The sequence below is a fragment of the Diadema antillarum genome, unplaced genomic scaffold (assembly GCF_040938485.1).
Source record: "Diadema antillarum isolate AM-2024a unplaced genomic scaffold, OU_Dant_1.0 scf00000108, whole genome shotgun sequence".
Taxonomy (NCBI): Eukaryota; Metazoa; Echinodermata; class Echinoidea; order Diadematoida; family Diadematidae; genus Diadema; species Diadema antillarum.
In genome coordinates this window covers 1,413,813-1,427,603 of record NW_027270997.1, presented here as the reverse complement: position 1 = coordinate 1,427,603, position 13,791 = coordinate 1,413,813, and the positions used below count along the sequence as shown (strand labels likewise).

Here is a 13,791-nt window from a genome sequence, read left to right as displayed (position 1 = left end):
ATCAAGTTAAAGCCTGTATCATATAACTCATGTTGAATGAAAAATATGATCTATGGGTTAAACTTCTTTTTGGTATAAAACCAATTCCTAATCTTCTCACTCGTGGAATTAGCTGAAAAATGCACGATATAATCTTCCTATGCAGGTTTCTCATACTAGTATACAATGACTACATTTTAAGAAGGGAAGGGCATTTTTTAAAGAAAAATGAAAACATTACCATGAAATGGTTTAAATATCTTCAAAGGTGAAATTCAAATTTTCCCAAAGAATCAACCGATGATAACAAAGATGTTATTGTCACTACGCTTTTGTAAGATTTGAATATTGGATACACTGTAGTCCAATATGCCTAACATTATCTAAACTTTAGCGAAGCTTTAGAAAAGGCTTTAAGTGAAGGCCAATGTTTTCCGAATTTTGCAGGCCATTAATGTGAATAATCAGTAATGCACAACTCCACATTCACGTTTGGTTGCTTTTTGTGTTTTTTTCAGGACAGGTACGCTTGTTGTGCCCAGAAACTCCACACACACTGCATGTCTTTCTGTAACCTTCACGTTTACATGATGGTTCCAGGTACTCGACTCTATTTTGGATGTTCATAACTTGTCTCAATGCTTCAATATTGCGTCGATTTGAAGAAGAAAAATACCAGCTAGTTATTCGATCGTTCAATTTTTCAAAAGTTTGTTGTGAAAACTTGCTGAGATTGCCATGAAGGCGGATTGAGTCACTGACATGTTTTGCAAATACATGCATGTATACTGTGATATCACCTGAAGTATGGACTCGGTAGAATTTGTCAACCCATGCACAAGCTTGTGACTGGAATTCCACCAACTCGTCCTCTGTCATATCCTTTTTCATCTGGTTAACTAGCTCTCCAAATTTCGACCACAAAAACTTGATATCTTCAAGCTTAGGATTATCAGAACCATAAAAATCCTCTAAACATATGGCCTTTTGAATTTTTTGATGCTGTGGCCCAATGAAGTCTTGATGAGTGAGATAACCTTGTTTATCAACATAAAACTGCCATTCGATTCCGAGGTTTTGGACAAACTGTTCGAATTTCAACATAGATGGGCAATTCAATTTGTCAACATTCTTGTCATTCTTCGTAATGTTGTCGTTTGTCCTGATGCGTAGTACAAGTTGACGGGTCAGCTGGTCCGAGATGCGGAGATACAGATGGAGGGGATCTGGTATGACGTGAGTGACTGGAATGTGGGGGAAGATTGGAGCATGCAAACAATTGTAGTTTTCCGTTTTCTTGGTTTTCTTCTTTTTGCACAGCTGGTTCATTTCGGATATGTTCCTTGCAGTTCCAGATTGGTTGAGACGGTGAAATTCCCCTTTATGTGTTTGGCACCACACACAACAATAATTTGCCGAGCAGGCACCTAAGCCAAGGATGATATTAGTAAATTTCAAATCAGCACAAATAATGTATTTCAGTTTGATAGTTCTGCCATGAACTGTAATTTCCTGAAGTGACTGGGTATCTCGTACTATGTCTTGTAGTGCATCTGCCAATTCGTTGTACTTTTCAGGGATCTTTCCAATTGCTAACAATAGGTCATCCGACCGCCAAGAATCTGTAATTACTGTCATTCCAAAATTGGTTACATGTAGACGGCCAACCGATGTTCCGTCACCTGTGATTTTGATTACAAGTTCATCATCAGTTATCGGCCAAGCACTTTCCAAGAAACGTCTGAGTTTTACTTCAAGTCTCTCTTGAACACCTTTTTTGTTTGGAAGTAGCTGTACAGAAAATGTGGCATTTAATTCTGCCCTGCGTTGTTGAATTGCATAAAGTGATGGATAATTGGTTCGTATAGGCAGGTGATCTTTGAATTGGTTTAAGAATTGTTGATTTTCTATGGCTAGTTCTTGGTAGGCATCATCTGAAATAAGGTTTGAGTCCTTTATGTATAGCATCCGATCCACCGAGGGTCCAGAGGGCAAGTCGTCTGTTGGATAATCATGGTAGCCTACAGTATTTCCATAGTGATCTTTTACAAGCATTTTCTGGATTTTGATGTTATCTTCTGCCAGCAGGTCACGAGCAAAGTTCACACTTTCATTAAGGTTTTTCTTTTGTACACTTTTCCAGGTTGGCCCATATTTTGTTTTAGGTAGGACTTTCCTTTTGTTTGTGCGTCTTTTAAGGAGTCTTCCTAATAACACATGTGCTGTTTTTGCACTCTTCTGGCATTCTTTCGCTTGTCTTTTCTGGCCTCTAACTTCGTCTTCTGCTACCTTCCTACGTTTCCTTTCATTTTCTAGTTCATGTTCCATTTGTCTTTTAACTCCACCGAGATTTAATTTATATATGGTGCTTTTCAACTTGTCCAAAAATTGTTGACCTTGCCTGCCACCAGCACTCAAAGCCTTTGATGCAGGTCGCATAATATATCGTATTTTGTCATCGAGACGTTTAACAATGCCAGCATCTGCATATTTTGCATCAATGCTGTTCAAATGAAATATTTTCTTTAGTACAGATTCACTCTGTTTGAGTCCAGGTCCCATATCACTTTCGCGTACTAGCTGGTACAAAGTAAAGCAATTGATGTAAATTACCCACGATTCTGAATTTGTTCCAGAAGGTGCACCAAATACTGCAGGTAGAAAACTTACACTAAATACTAAGTATAGTGCCAAAGAGGAAAAAATTAGCTTCACAGTCAACAGTTTCATTTTTTTATTATTTTTTTTTTTTTTTGGGGGGGGGGGGGTTTAAACAGTAATTTTTAGCACAATAGTCATAATTCAATACAAAGTAAAGTCAGCTGGAAACTTAGGTTTTTAGATTGAAGCTTACACAATTCAGGCAGTGTAATTCTCACTGTAAGTACTGTGTGTCCAAAGTTGAATCGACCAAAATGAGTCAGCGATGAACACAATCAAAAATCTAAATCAGTTGGAAGATTTCAAAACTTCCACCCAGTTCAAACACCAGTGTAAGTTACATCATTGTACACACACAGTTTGAACTCAGATACACGCATATCTGGAAAAGTTTCAATTAAATATGAATTTGAAAGTTTGATGAGCTAAACAACCATATGAATCGGTCCGAATGTGTACTTGAATTACTTGAAAGTCACAGTTTGAACTCAGATATATCTGGCAAAGTTTCAATTAAATATGAATTTGAAAGCCTAATGAGCTACACAACCATATGAATTTGTCCGAATGTGTACATGAATTACTTGGAAGTTACAGATGAGATAACAAGCCCATGCTTTATAAGGTGACCCCTACTTTGCCTAGTTCAAACTTGTTTCCTCGATCTTTCACGAAACGAAAAACAAGAAGATGTCCACGATGGAGTAGTTTTTTGTCAAGTTGTTTTGTTTCCACATTTACAACATATTGTTCCAGGCACCTTCTTTCATGTATCCATATCTGTATAGTGCTCTCCACAACATAAGCAAAGTCTCCTGCTGCATTGACTATGCGAAAAAACCAATCAGTCCCTAGAAATGTGGCAACGGATGCCCAATCAGCTGTGAAGATGTCTTTCCTTTTCAAACGGACTGGATGACCATTTATGACCTCCACAAACCTATTGAATGTTTCTACTTGTATGGGAATATGCAGAGTAACTTCGGTGTCCTGAACACGGGAAATATTGAGGTTTTCTTTCACCTTGACAAGCAAATCCTTTTTCACAAGTTCCAGAGCATCTGATTTTTCCTCATTCACATCTACAACTTCACTTTTAAGTCTCCATTCATTGTACTTATCTTCCCATCCGACATAATGGACTAAAACTTCATCACCTTTATCAGATATTCTTTCATCGAGGACTTCCAAGCGGAATAGCGTAGCTGTGGACCATTTGTCTTTCTTTTCGTGAAGACGTTCATTTAAGTTCACACTGACATCTTCAAAGCCATGGTCGTGAATTGAAGCATAATCCACACGCCTCTTCTTTCTCAGATCCATAACCTGAAAGAAATATTTACAAAAAGAACACAATTTTTGGCTCTGTGCATGGTCCCTAGTACATTTTATGAAGACCGAGGTGAAGTGGAACAGGAGGTGAAGTGGGACGGCTTAGTGCAAAAAGCGCGGCGCGTTAAATGGCCCGTCAATCAGCGCGTTAAACGGCGCGTTGCAAAAAGCTCAATTTTTTTCCGAACAATTGGTATTTGCGCTGTTGGTATTCATACAATGACATGCACTACGTGTTACAAAAAAAAAAAAACATTTCCCACTTTTGATCCTTAATAGTTCGAAAACTAAATCAGATAACACTGTCATGGATTTAGCTGAATAGTGTACAATAATTTAGTTGGAGTCGATTTGAATATGAAAGAATAGGTTTCATTAAATCCATGATTAATTTTAAAGTTAGGGTCCAGATTTTGGTCAGAGTGTGTGCTTACAATGACCCTGAACAATGGACATGAATACCACTTTTTCAGAGCTCTGCCGACTAGGCTTCTTGTCTCTTGCTCCAGGGCACATAAATACTTTATTATCAATTCATGTGGCTTGCCCTGGGCTCTGCTAGTCTGAATTCATGGTATCGAAAAAAAAACTATAAATTTGTCAGATTACTAGTAAACAATTGTGTTAAAAAAACTTTAGATTTTAAGCTTATACCAAATTTAGTGATAGCCTCATTGAGACAAATTTTGAAAATGATTGTCAGCTGGAATGAAACGTGTGGTATGCAAGCACATGGAAACAGGGCTTACTTTTTTGTGCGTGCATTTTACCCTTTGCCATGAATTCAGGTTAGCAGTGTCTAGGGCAATCCAACATAAATCATTAATAAAGCATTCATGTGCTTGTGAGCAAGAGACCAGAAGCTTAGTCGGCAGAGCTCTGAAAAAGGTCATGAAGGTGGTATCCATGTCCATTGTTCGAGGTCATTGTAAGCACACACTCAGATACACAACATTGCTTTCTGTGTAATTAAAGATCAAGTTTTCTACCGAGAATTAGAATTTGACCAAAATCTGGAATATAACTTTAAAATCAATCATGGATTTATTGAAACCTATTTATGCTTTCGTATTCAAATCACCTCCAACTAAATTGTACACTATTAAGCTATTTCTCATATCCACGACAGTGTCATCTGATATATAGTTTCCGAACTATTAAGGATCAAAAGTAAGAAATGTTTTTTCTAACAAGTAGTACATGTCATTGTATACATACATTTAATAGCACAGCCATAGACATGACATCGTCTAAGTTACCGACCCAAAGTTAAACGAAATTCGTGGTGAGTAGCTTTTAATACTTGTTTTGCATATCTTATTTCCTTGTGAAAACCGCAAAACTAATTCAATAGAATGTCCTAATCAATTTATTCGGCGTTGATTGATTCTAATCGTCTAGTTTTAAATAGGGTTGGCCGCTCATTTCCCTATTAATTACAGACGTCCTTATATAATAAGAGGCCAGTGAATTTCCGACAGATTTTCATTCGGTCTATCCTACTGGCAAATCAGTTGACCGATTAGCCAGCAAACATAAAATACCATATGTGGGACTGCACTGGTATTTTCACCAAAACACGCGCAGAATGGCTCCTAAAACTACAGACGATTAGAATCAATCAACGCCGAATAAATTGATTAGGACAATCTACTGAATTAGTTTTGCGGTTTTCATCAAAAAAGAATAGAATTTCCAAAACAAGTAAAGTTACTCACCGCAAATTTCGTTTAACTTTGGGTCTGTAACTTTGACGGTGTCATGCTGACTTTCCGTAACGCTCCACTACCGCCCATCAGCTACAGTGTATGCAATACCTATGGCATAATTATGCTGTGCTAATGTATATGTATATGTATATGTATATGTATAATGATCGACATGTATAAATACCAACAGCGCAAATAGCAATTACTCGAAAAATAGAAAACTTTTTGCAATGCCACAAAAATCTATATTTTATTCATTTTTTACGCGCCGTTTGATGCGCCATTTCACGCGCCATTTAACGCGCCGCGCTCTTTGCACTAAGCCAGTGGGACAGCTCTATAACTCAAACACTAATAAACTGATGAACAGTCTGCTTTTGAAATATCCCTTAACAGGTGTTGCTAAGCACTCTTCATCTAGATTTAAAAACGTGTCCTTTTTTCACAGGTCTTGCTGCCTTCTTGAAATGGTAAGTAAATTTACAGATACCATACAAGGCTGTGGAGGTATTACACCTGAGTTACATAATGGTCTGGTAGATGTGTAAAAGAATTCACGAAATTTCTTAGGATAATACCTAAACCTCTGATTATGAGCTAATTTTTAGTATTTTTTACCAATGGGGTAAACTGACACACCGATTCTTATTGCACTCCCTGTCCAACTTCTCCCCACGATGTCCCACTTCTCCCAAATAAGTTTCTTACTGTCCCACTTTACCCCTGCCAGTGTCCCACTTCTCCCCAGGGTGTCCCAAGTCACCCCCTAATTCCCCAAATAACAGTTTGTAAAGTCATTGATTACATACAGAGGAAAGACGAAGGCCTAATAAAAACTACTGCACAATACACCGCAGTACCCATTGTCTTTGACGTGTAAACAGGAGCTGGCTATCCTAAATATTCTGGGAGTTACAGGGTAGAATTCATAAAATTGAAAATATGTCCCACTTCTCCCCAGTCTCCCCAACATATGCATAAATCAAAAGTGAAATGACAATAACTGCCAGTATGACTAAAACTATTATTGACTTTTTTTTTTTTTATTCCAAGCAAATTATACAGTTTAAGTCCTAGCCTGGCTATTCATAACATGAACAGAAACAAAAATATAGTGCATACTTTAAGTTTATAGCACAGTGACAGAGAAGTCAAAAAATTCATGCAGTGATTTTACCAGTTATAATTCTAGCATCTTGCTGTGCAGCAGGTCGACTGAACATTCGCTTGTACATCCTGGCTGATCAGAGTATTTCGTCTCTGGCTGAGCACCGACTGAACATCATGAGCCGCAGTAGAGGATGATGGCAGTGGAGGTCTGTCTGTGATATATAAAACAAAAGGAAATTGTTTTTGTCTATTGATGACTTTTAAAGAAAAAAAGAAAATTGTCTCAAATTCCTTTGGCTTGGGGCTAAAATCGTGTTTTTTGTTGTTGGGTTTTTTGGGGGGCCGAAGAGAAAACAGTAGATCTATAGGCTACACAGAATTTTTTCAAATTGCATTTTTAGGTAATTATTTTGCATACATGTAAATTTGCTTTGCAGCCAAATGAATTTCCTTTTATTCCCTTGAAGTGATGCAAGAAAACAAGAAAACAAACAAACAGAAAAGAAAGCCAGACCCAGAGTCTCTTTAAAACCAAAGTGAGAGAAAAAAAGGAAATGCAGTGTCAGTGCAGGCTCTTACAAGTTGAATCCTTCGATCCAAATTAACGTTAGACCCAACATTACCTTAATTTTAATCATTAGCATGGGATGGGAAGCCGGGATAAACATTTTTTTACCCCCTCCCCAGTAAATACTTTACTTACTTTACTCCAGCAATGTTACTAGGACCAGTGGCGGATCCAGGGGGGCGCAAACGGCGCGCGCCCCCCTTTAATTTTTCTGATTTTTTTTTTTTTTTTTAGCAAAAAAAAAAAATTAGAAAAATGGCAGATGACGGAAAGAAAATGTGTTGCCTATCCCCCCCCCCCCCCCCATTGAGAATGATTTTCATTCAAGATTCTCTTGCTAGTCAGTGTGCGGTGACGGGAAAAAAGTTCCCCCCCCCCCCCCCCCCCCCCACTGAGCATGATTTTGGAGATTCTGCTGATGGCAGCCGACGATGGAAAAAAGTGAGCCCCACCCCCCTTTAGTTTAGGCTTTAGAGGTTTCTACTAGAATTAGGGAATTCCTGGATCCGCCGCTGCTAGGACTAAGTCTAAGCCTGTTCATCGATCAAATGAGTAAGATTAAGAAAGATGATGAATCATTAATATAGACATACAAATGCACACACACACACACACACACACACACAGTTCAATACAATTATTTTCCTTCTGTATGCATGCAATGCACGAGTTCTGAGAGTACCCAGTAAGCGCAGCCAGCTGATCCGCGTTATTGAAACCCCTTGACTTCCCCTGAGCAAGGATGGTACGACCCGGTTCGCTGGCTGCCTGCAGATTTCAGTGTAACGACATCGTACCGAAAGAATTATGGATTTTATTCAATCATCCCTTTTAACGATTCTGTGCATGCCATCAGGCTCAACATACTTTACAATGTTCCTCAAACGTTTATTTATAAACAGGTATAACTTTGATGATATAATATTAAAGAGAAACAAGTTAAACTTACCAAAATTTGCGGCTATGCCCGAGCCAGACAGGAGGCAACACAACCGGTGGGCAACGTAACACACGTAAATCAGTGCAATTCCGGTTTCCGCGGAACTCATAGCAAACTTCCCAAAATGAGACAAAGCTCCCAATTGGTTTAATCTTTTGACGGGGGTATTATTCATCCAATGGAAATGCTTTATATATCAAACTGTTCAGAATAACCTGAAGGACTTCAATCTTTTTCCGGTGATGAAAAATAGCCCACTCCCGGCAAGAAACCGCTAGATATAGTCGGAAGAGTTCAGTAAGAAAGATCGATACCACAGAAATTTTGACCAAATTAATGAAAAGTGAGCAATAAATGACGGTGCAATGGAACAACAAAAAATCTTAATTTTTACATCATCATAAAGAAGAAAAGTTAAATTTTCTAATGCTCTTTCCGGTGGTGAACTAGGCCGATCGAATCAGAAGATATGGTTGAAGAAAGGAGGAAATTACACATTTTTACTGCTATTTACTGCAGCGCGCGGTGGGTTTAAAGAGGTTGATGCTTAAGTGTATGGGTAAAATCCATATGTCCACTCTTACTTACAAGCAGTCATAATCAATGCTGCTTTCTCTCTTTCTTTCTCTCTCTTTCCCTCTTTGTCCTCTCCTTTTTCCTTCTCTAGGTTTCTGCATTCAGCCCCTTTCTTCATCATTAACTGAAATAGCCCTACGGGTAACCACTTTGTTGTTGTTGCTGTTGTTAAATGCATAAATTTAATGTAACATGAAAAACATAATTTGAATCACACTTGAATGTAGCCAATTCTATTAGGTCACACAAAGATACTAAAGACTCAATGATGAGATATTGGTACGATGTATACCTGAACGCATGATACATTTTATTCGGAACACTTCCATGTACAAATAAGGTTCTCATAATTATTGTACAAAACATTTACATCAAGTCATAACTACAATCAATCAAACTGTAAGCATGCATCAAAATTTCATTTCATTCATTTTCTTTAAATTTAATTCCCAACAATAATGCAAGTATACTGTCCAACACATTCATTTCCGTAGTTTGTACAAAACCAAGAATGTACAAAGAAAAAATATAGGATGGCACATACATGTACATACAATTACTCAATGAAAATTTCATAATACTGTATCACAACAAAGTGGTTCAATGTAAATTACGTCTACGGCCAATTTCATTAAGGTATACTGATTGAAAAAAGAAGAAGAAGAAAATCACATAAATATACCATTTATTTGTGCAGCATAGTAATGGCATGGCAAGAAGGTGAACAATTCTACACTGTTCATAATTCACATAGTATGTACAATCTTATAATTATCAATCTACAATAGTGCAATTTCATATACATACTGTATATATAGGTATATCATTATCCAGACTATTCACAAGGTACACTGGTGGAGTTACATAGGTCCACATTCAGAATGTGTCAGTATGCACATTTTTGCAATGCTCATGGGCAATTGCATATAAATATGTATTCTGTAGCATTCACCGCACACTATTTTCAATGCAATTTGAGTCTCGTAACTTCACAATAAGTTTCGGGTTTTCATATACCTTAAAAAGAATGGACAGTATAAGAGTGCTTGTTATACAATACATCACAAAGGGTGCAACTACAGAGACAGTACAACGAATGTATGTACATTGTAGTATTCTCCCCACACCATTCACTAGTGAAATGTGCTGTAAGTTGGGGGGATTTGCATTTGCTACATACATTGAAATCCCCCCCCCCCTTCCAAAAAAAAAAGTCTCATTCTTTCAACACTATTTACAAGGTAGTCTGTGAATCACAAGACTTGTGAGAAATTCTGCATTTTATATACATGTACTTCAAATTGTACCAGTTCATTCATAACTTAAAACAGTAACTTACAGAGTAAGCTTTCTTCTCAAACTTCCAGAGTAATATGATCAAATTTTGCATTTTCTGTAACTCAATTAATGTAGACTTCTCCCGACACTTCATGAGGTAATCTGAGATTTGTAAATTTGTCAGAAGTTCTGCATTTCGTCTGCTTCAGAAATATGCATAAGTATGAATGTTTAATGGTGCAGTAACATGTACAATGGGTAGCATTCTCCACACACTTCATGAGATAATCTGACTTGTAAACCAGTGCAAAGTTCTGCATTTGCTGCTCTTCAGGTTTGTATCAGTATTCATGGTAATACACAAGCATTACAATTACATGTACAAACATAACATTCTTCCAGCACTCTATACAAGATAATCTGACCTGTTAATTGCTGAAATGGTCGGCATTTTTCAGAGTTCAGAAATGTTTTAGTAACGGTCTGCATGTTAATCTACAATGGCACAATTACATTCCATAAGCAGCATTCTCCAGAGAAAATTGAGAAGGTTTTCTGATCTGTACAGTGATAAATGTTTTAAAAATTTCACACTTCACATATGTATTAGTATGCATGTCAATTCACAAATACAGCAATTATATGATAAAATGTAGAATTCTTTTCACAGTAATCCCAGAATAAAATCTGTAAATTGCTGAGACATGCATTTTTATGCCTCCGCCACGAAGTGGTGCCGGAGGCATTATGTTTTCGGGTTGTCCGTCCGTCCGTACGTACGTCCGTACGTCTGTACGTCCGTCCGCTTTCGTTTACGCGATAACTTGAGTAATATTGACTTGAATTCTACCAAACTTGGTCCAAGTATAAAGTATGATGGGGCAATTAGTTGATTAGATTTTGGGTGAAATCCGCCAAAGGTCAAATTGTATCTGTTTACGCGATAACTCAAGACTGGATCGAGCAAATTTCACCAAACTTTGTCGGAGGATGATGTATGATGGGACAATTACTTGATTGGTTTTTTAGTGAAATCGGACTGAGGTCAAAGGTCAAAGATCAAGGTCAAATCCTGAAATTTATCTGTTTACGTGATAACTCAAAACTGGATGAAGCAGCTTTCACCAAACTTGGTCCAAGGATGATGTATGATGGGACAATTAGTTGAGTAGATTTTAGTGACATTGGCAAGAGGTCAAAGGTCAAAAGGTCAAGGTCAAATGCTAAAAATGTTGCTATTTCCCCAATATCTATGCAATGCCCTAAGGTATTTTCTTGAAACTTGGTGCAGACATGAACTACTGCATATAGATTCTCCAGAGAGAGTTTCATGTCATAAGGTCAAAGGTCAAAAGGTCGAAGGTTAGGTGAAAATGTTGTAATATCACTTTTCTCACAAATGGTTCAATGTATCTTCATAGAACTTGGTACATACACATGTACTGACTGGCAGAGATTATCTAGGGAATTTAGGGGTCGTAGGTCAATAGTCATGGGGTCAAAGGTCAAGGTCAACTCCTCAATATTTTACTGTTTCCCTCATACACTAATATATGAAATGCTTGCATTATTAGTTTTCAAACTTAATATATACATGCATTACCTAATGGAGATTCTCCAGGAAATTTCCAGCCAGAATGTCAAAGGTCAGAGGTTAAGGGTCAAAGGCCAGGTTTCCATGCGTCCCCCCCCAAAAAAAAAATCTATTTTGTACTGTAATTAACTCTTTCTTCATACCTTGGAAATTACTCAATGCATAAACTTATCAGAAAGTCTGTCAGAATTCAAGTAAAAATTCTCAATTCCCCAAATATGTGCACCTGCACTCTTCGACAATTATAGCAAACCCAGTTCAAGGAAAGTGAATATTCAAGTCATTTCTGACAAACCTGTCATATCAATATTTTGCCAGTTATGTGAAACTGTCATGGATCACACATGTGAAGACATTGTACTGTACGCCTATTGGGAGAATCATGCATTATGGCGGAGGCATCAATCGCCATAGCGAAATTTCTAGTTCATACTTCACCTGCATACTTCTATATACATTGGCAAAGGATGCAATTAAAACAGAGAAGTTGCATTTTTCAAACAGTATTCACATGGTCATCTGAACTGTAAATTGGTGACAATTTTTGATTTTTTGTGTTAAATGCATTAAATCCATGGAAATTCACAATTGCTCCAATAGCATGTTAGCATGTAGCATTTTCCTCACACTCCCCAATGTAATTTGATCTTAAGATTTTTAAGAATGTCTGCATTTTTATGCTTCACAAGTGAATTAGTATGCATGTTAAGTCACAAATGGTGCAGCAACAGGTACAAATGTAGCATTCTCCTCAACGTTTCCATGGTAATCGACCTGTAAATTGGTGAGAAATTCCGCACTTCCTTGACTTCACAAAGGTGTTAGTATGCATGTTTAGTCACAAATGGTGCAGTAACATGTAAGAATGAAGCATTCTCCTCACACTTCACAAGTTAATCTGACCTGTAAACTAATGAGAAGTTCTGCAGTGTCTAGACTTCACAAAAGTATTAGTATGCAGGTTAAGTCACAAAATGATGGTACAATTACATGTACAAACGTAGCATTCTCCTCACACATGACAAGGTAATCTGACCTGTAAATGGTGAGAAATTCTGCATTTATTTGCTTCATAGTTGTGCGTGTATTTGTATGCATGTTAAGTCACAAAATGGTGCAGTAACAGGTACAAATGTAGCATTCTCCTCACACTTTACAAGGTAATCTGACCTGCAATTGGTGAGAAATTCTGCATTTTTATGCTTCACAGTTGTATGTGTATTAGTATGCATGTTAAGTCACAAAATGGTGCAGCAACAGGTACAAATATAGCATTCTCCTCACAAGGTACTAGTAATCTGACCTGTAAATTGGTGAGAGCTTCTCAATTCTGTGTGCTTCAGATATAAATGCATTACTATACATGTTAACTCACAAATGGTGCAGTAACATGTACTGTTATATGCATGTTAATCTACAATGGTACAATTACAGTGTACAAAAAGAGCATTCTCAGGCATTCCACACCTTACAAGGTAATTTGACCTGTGAGTTGGTGATAATTCCTGCATTTTTATGCTTCACAGATGAATTAGCACAAGCATGTCAATTTCAAAAATTGTGCAATTGCATAGGTGTACATGTAGCAATTTTCCTGCACTTCAAGATGTAACCTGACCTGTAAATTGGTCAGAAGTTCAGCATTTCCTTGACTTCACAAATACAACTGTATATGAGTATGCATGTTTAGTCACAAATGGTGCAGTAACATATAAAAATGCAGCATTCTCCTCATGCTTCACAAGGTACGTAATCTGACCTGCAAATTGGTGAGAAATTCTGCATTTTGTGTGCTTCAGAAATATGCATTAGTATGCATGTTTAATCACAAATGGTGCAATACCGAGTAACATGTACAAACGTAGCATTCTCCTCAAAGTTCAGGAAGTTATCTGACCTGTCAAGTGCATGGTGAAATGTTCTGCAATGTGCAATGTCACATTTGACATAGTATATCAGTGTGCAAGTAAATCAAAATCATTGTCAAGAATGACAACAAAATTTTACCTGGAATTGAAGGTCAAATATAATAGAAAAGGCCAGG

At 37.4% G+C, this 13,791-nt stretch overlaps 1 long non-coding RNA gene across 1 annotated transcript; it reads right to left on the bottom strand.

Moving 5' to 3' along the window:
* Positions 1 to 2,748: 2,748 nt before the first annotated feature.
* Positions 2,749 to 8,602, bottom strand: LOC139719318 (uncharacterized). The gene is made up of 3 exons (XR_011710095.1): positions 8,309 to 8,602; positions 6,859 to 7,003; positions 2,749 to 3,966 (listed from the first exon to the last, which is right to left on the bottom strand). It is a non-coding gene; the product is annotated as an uncharacterized lncRNA (long non-coding RNA).
* Positions 8,603 to 13,791: the final 5,189 nt, after the last annotated feature.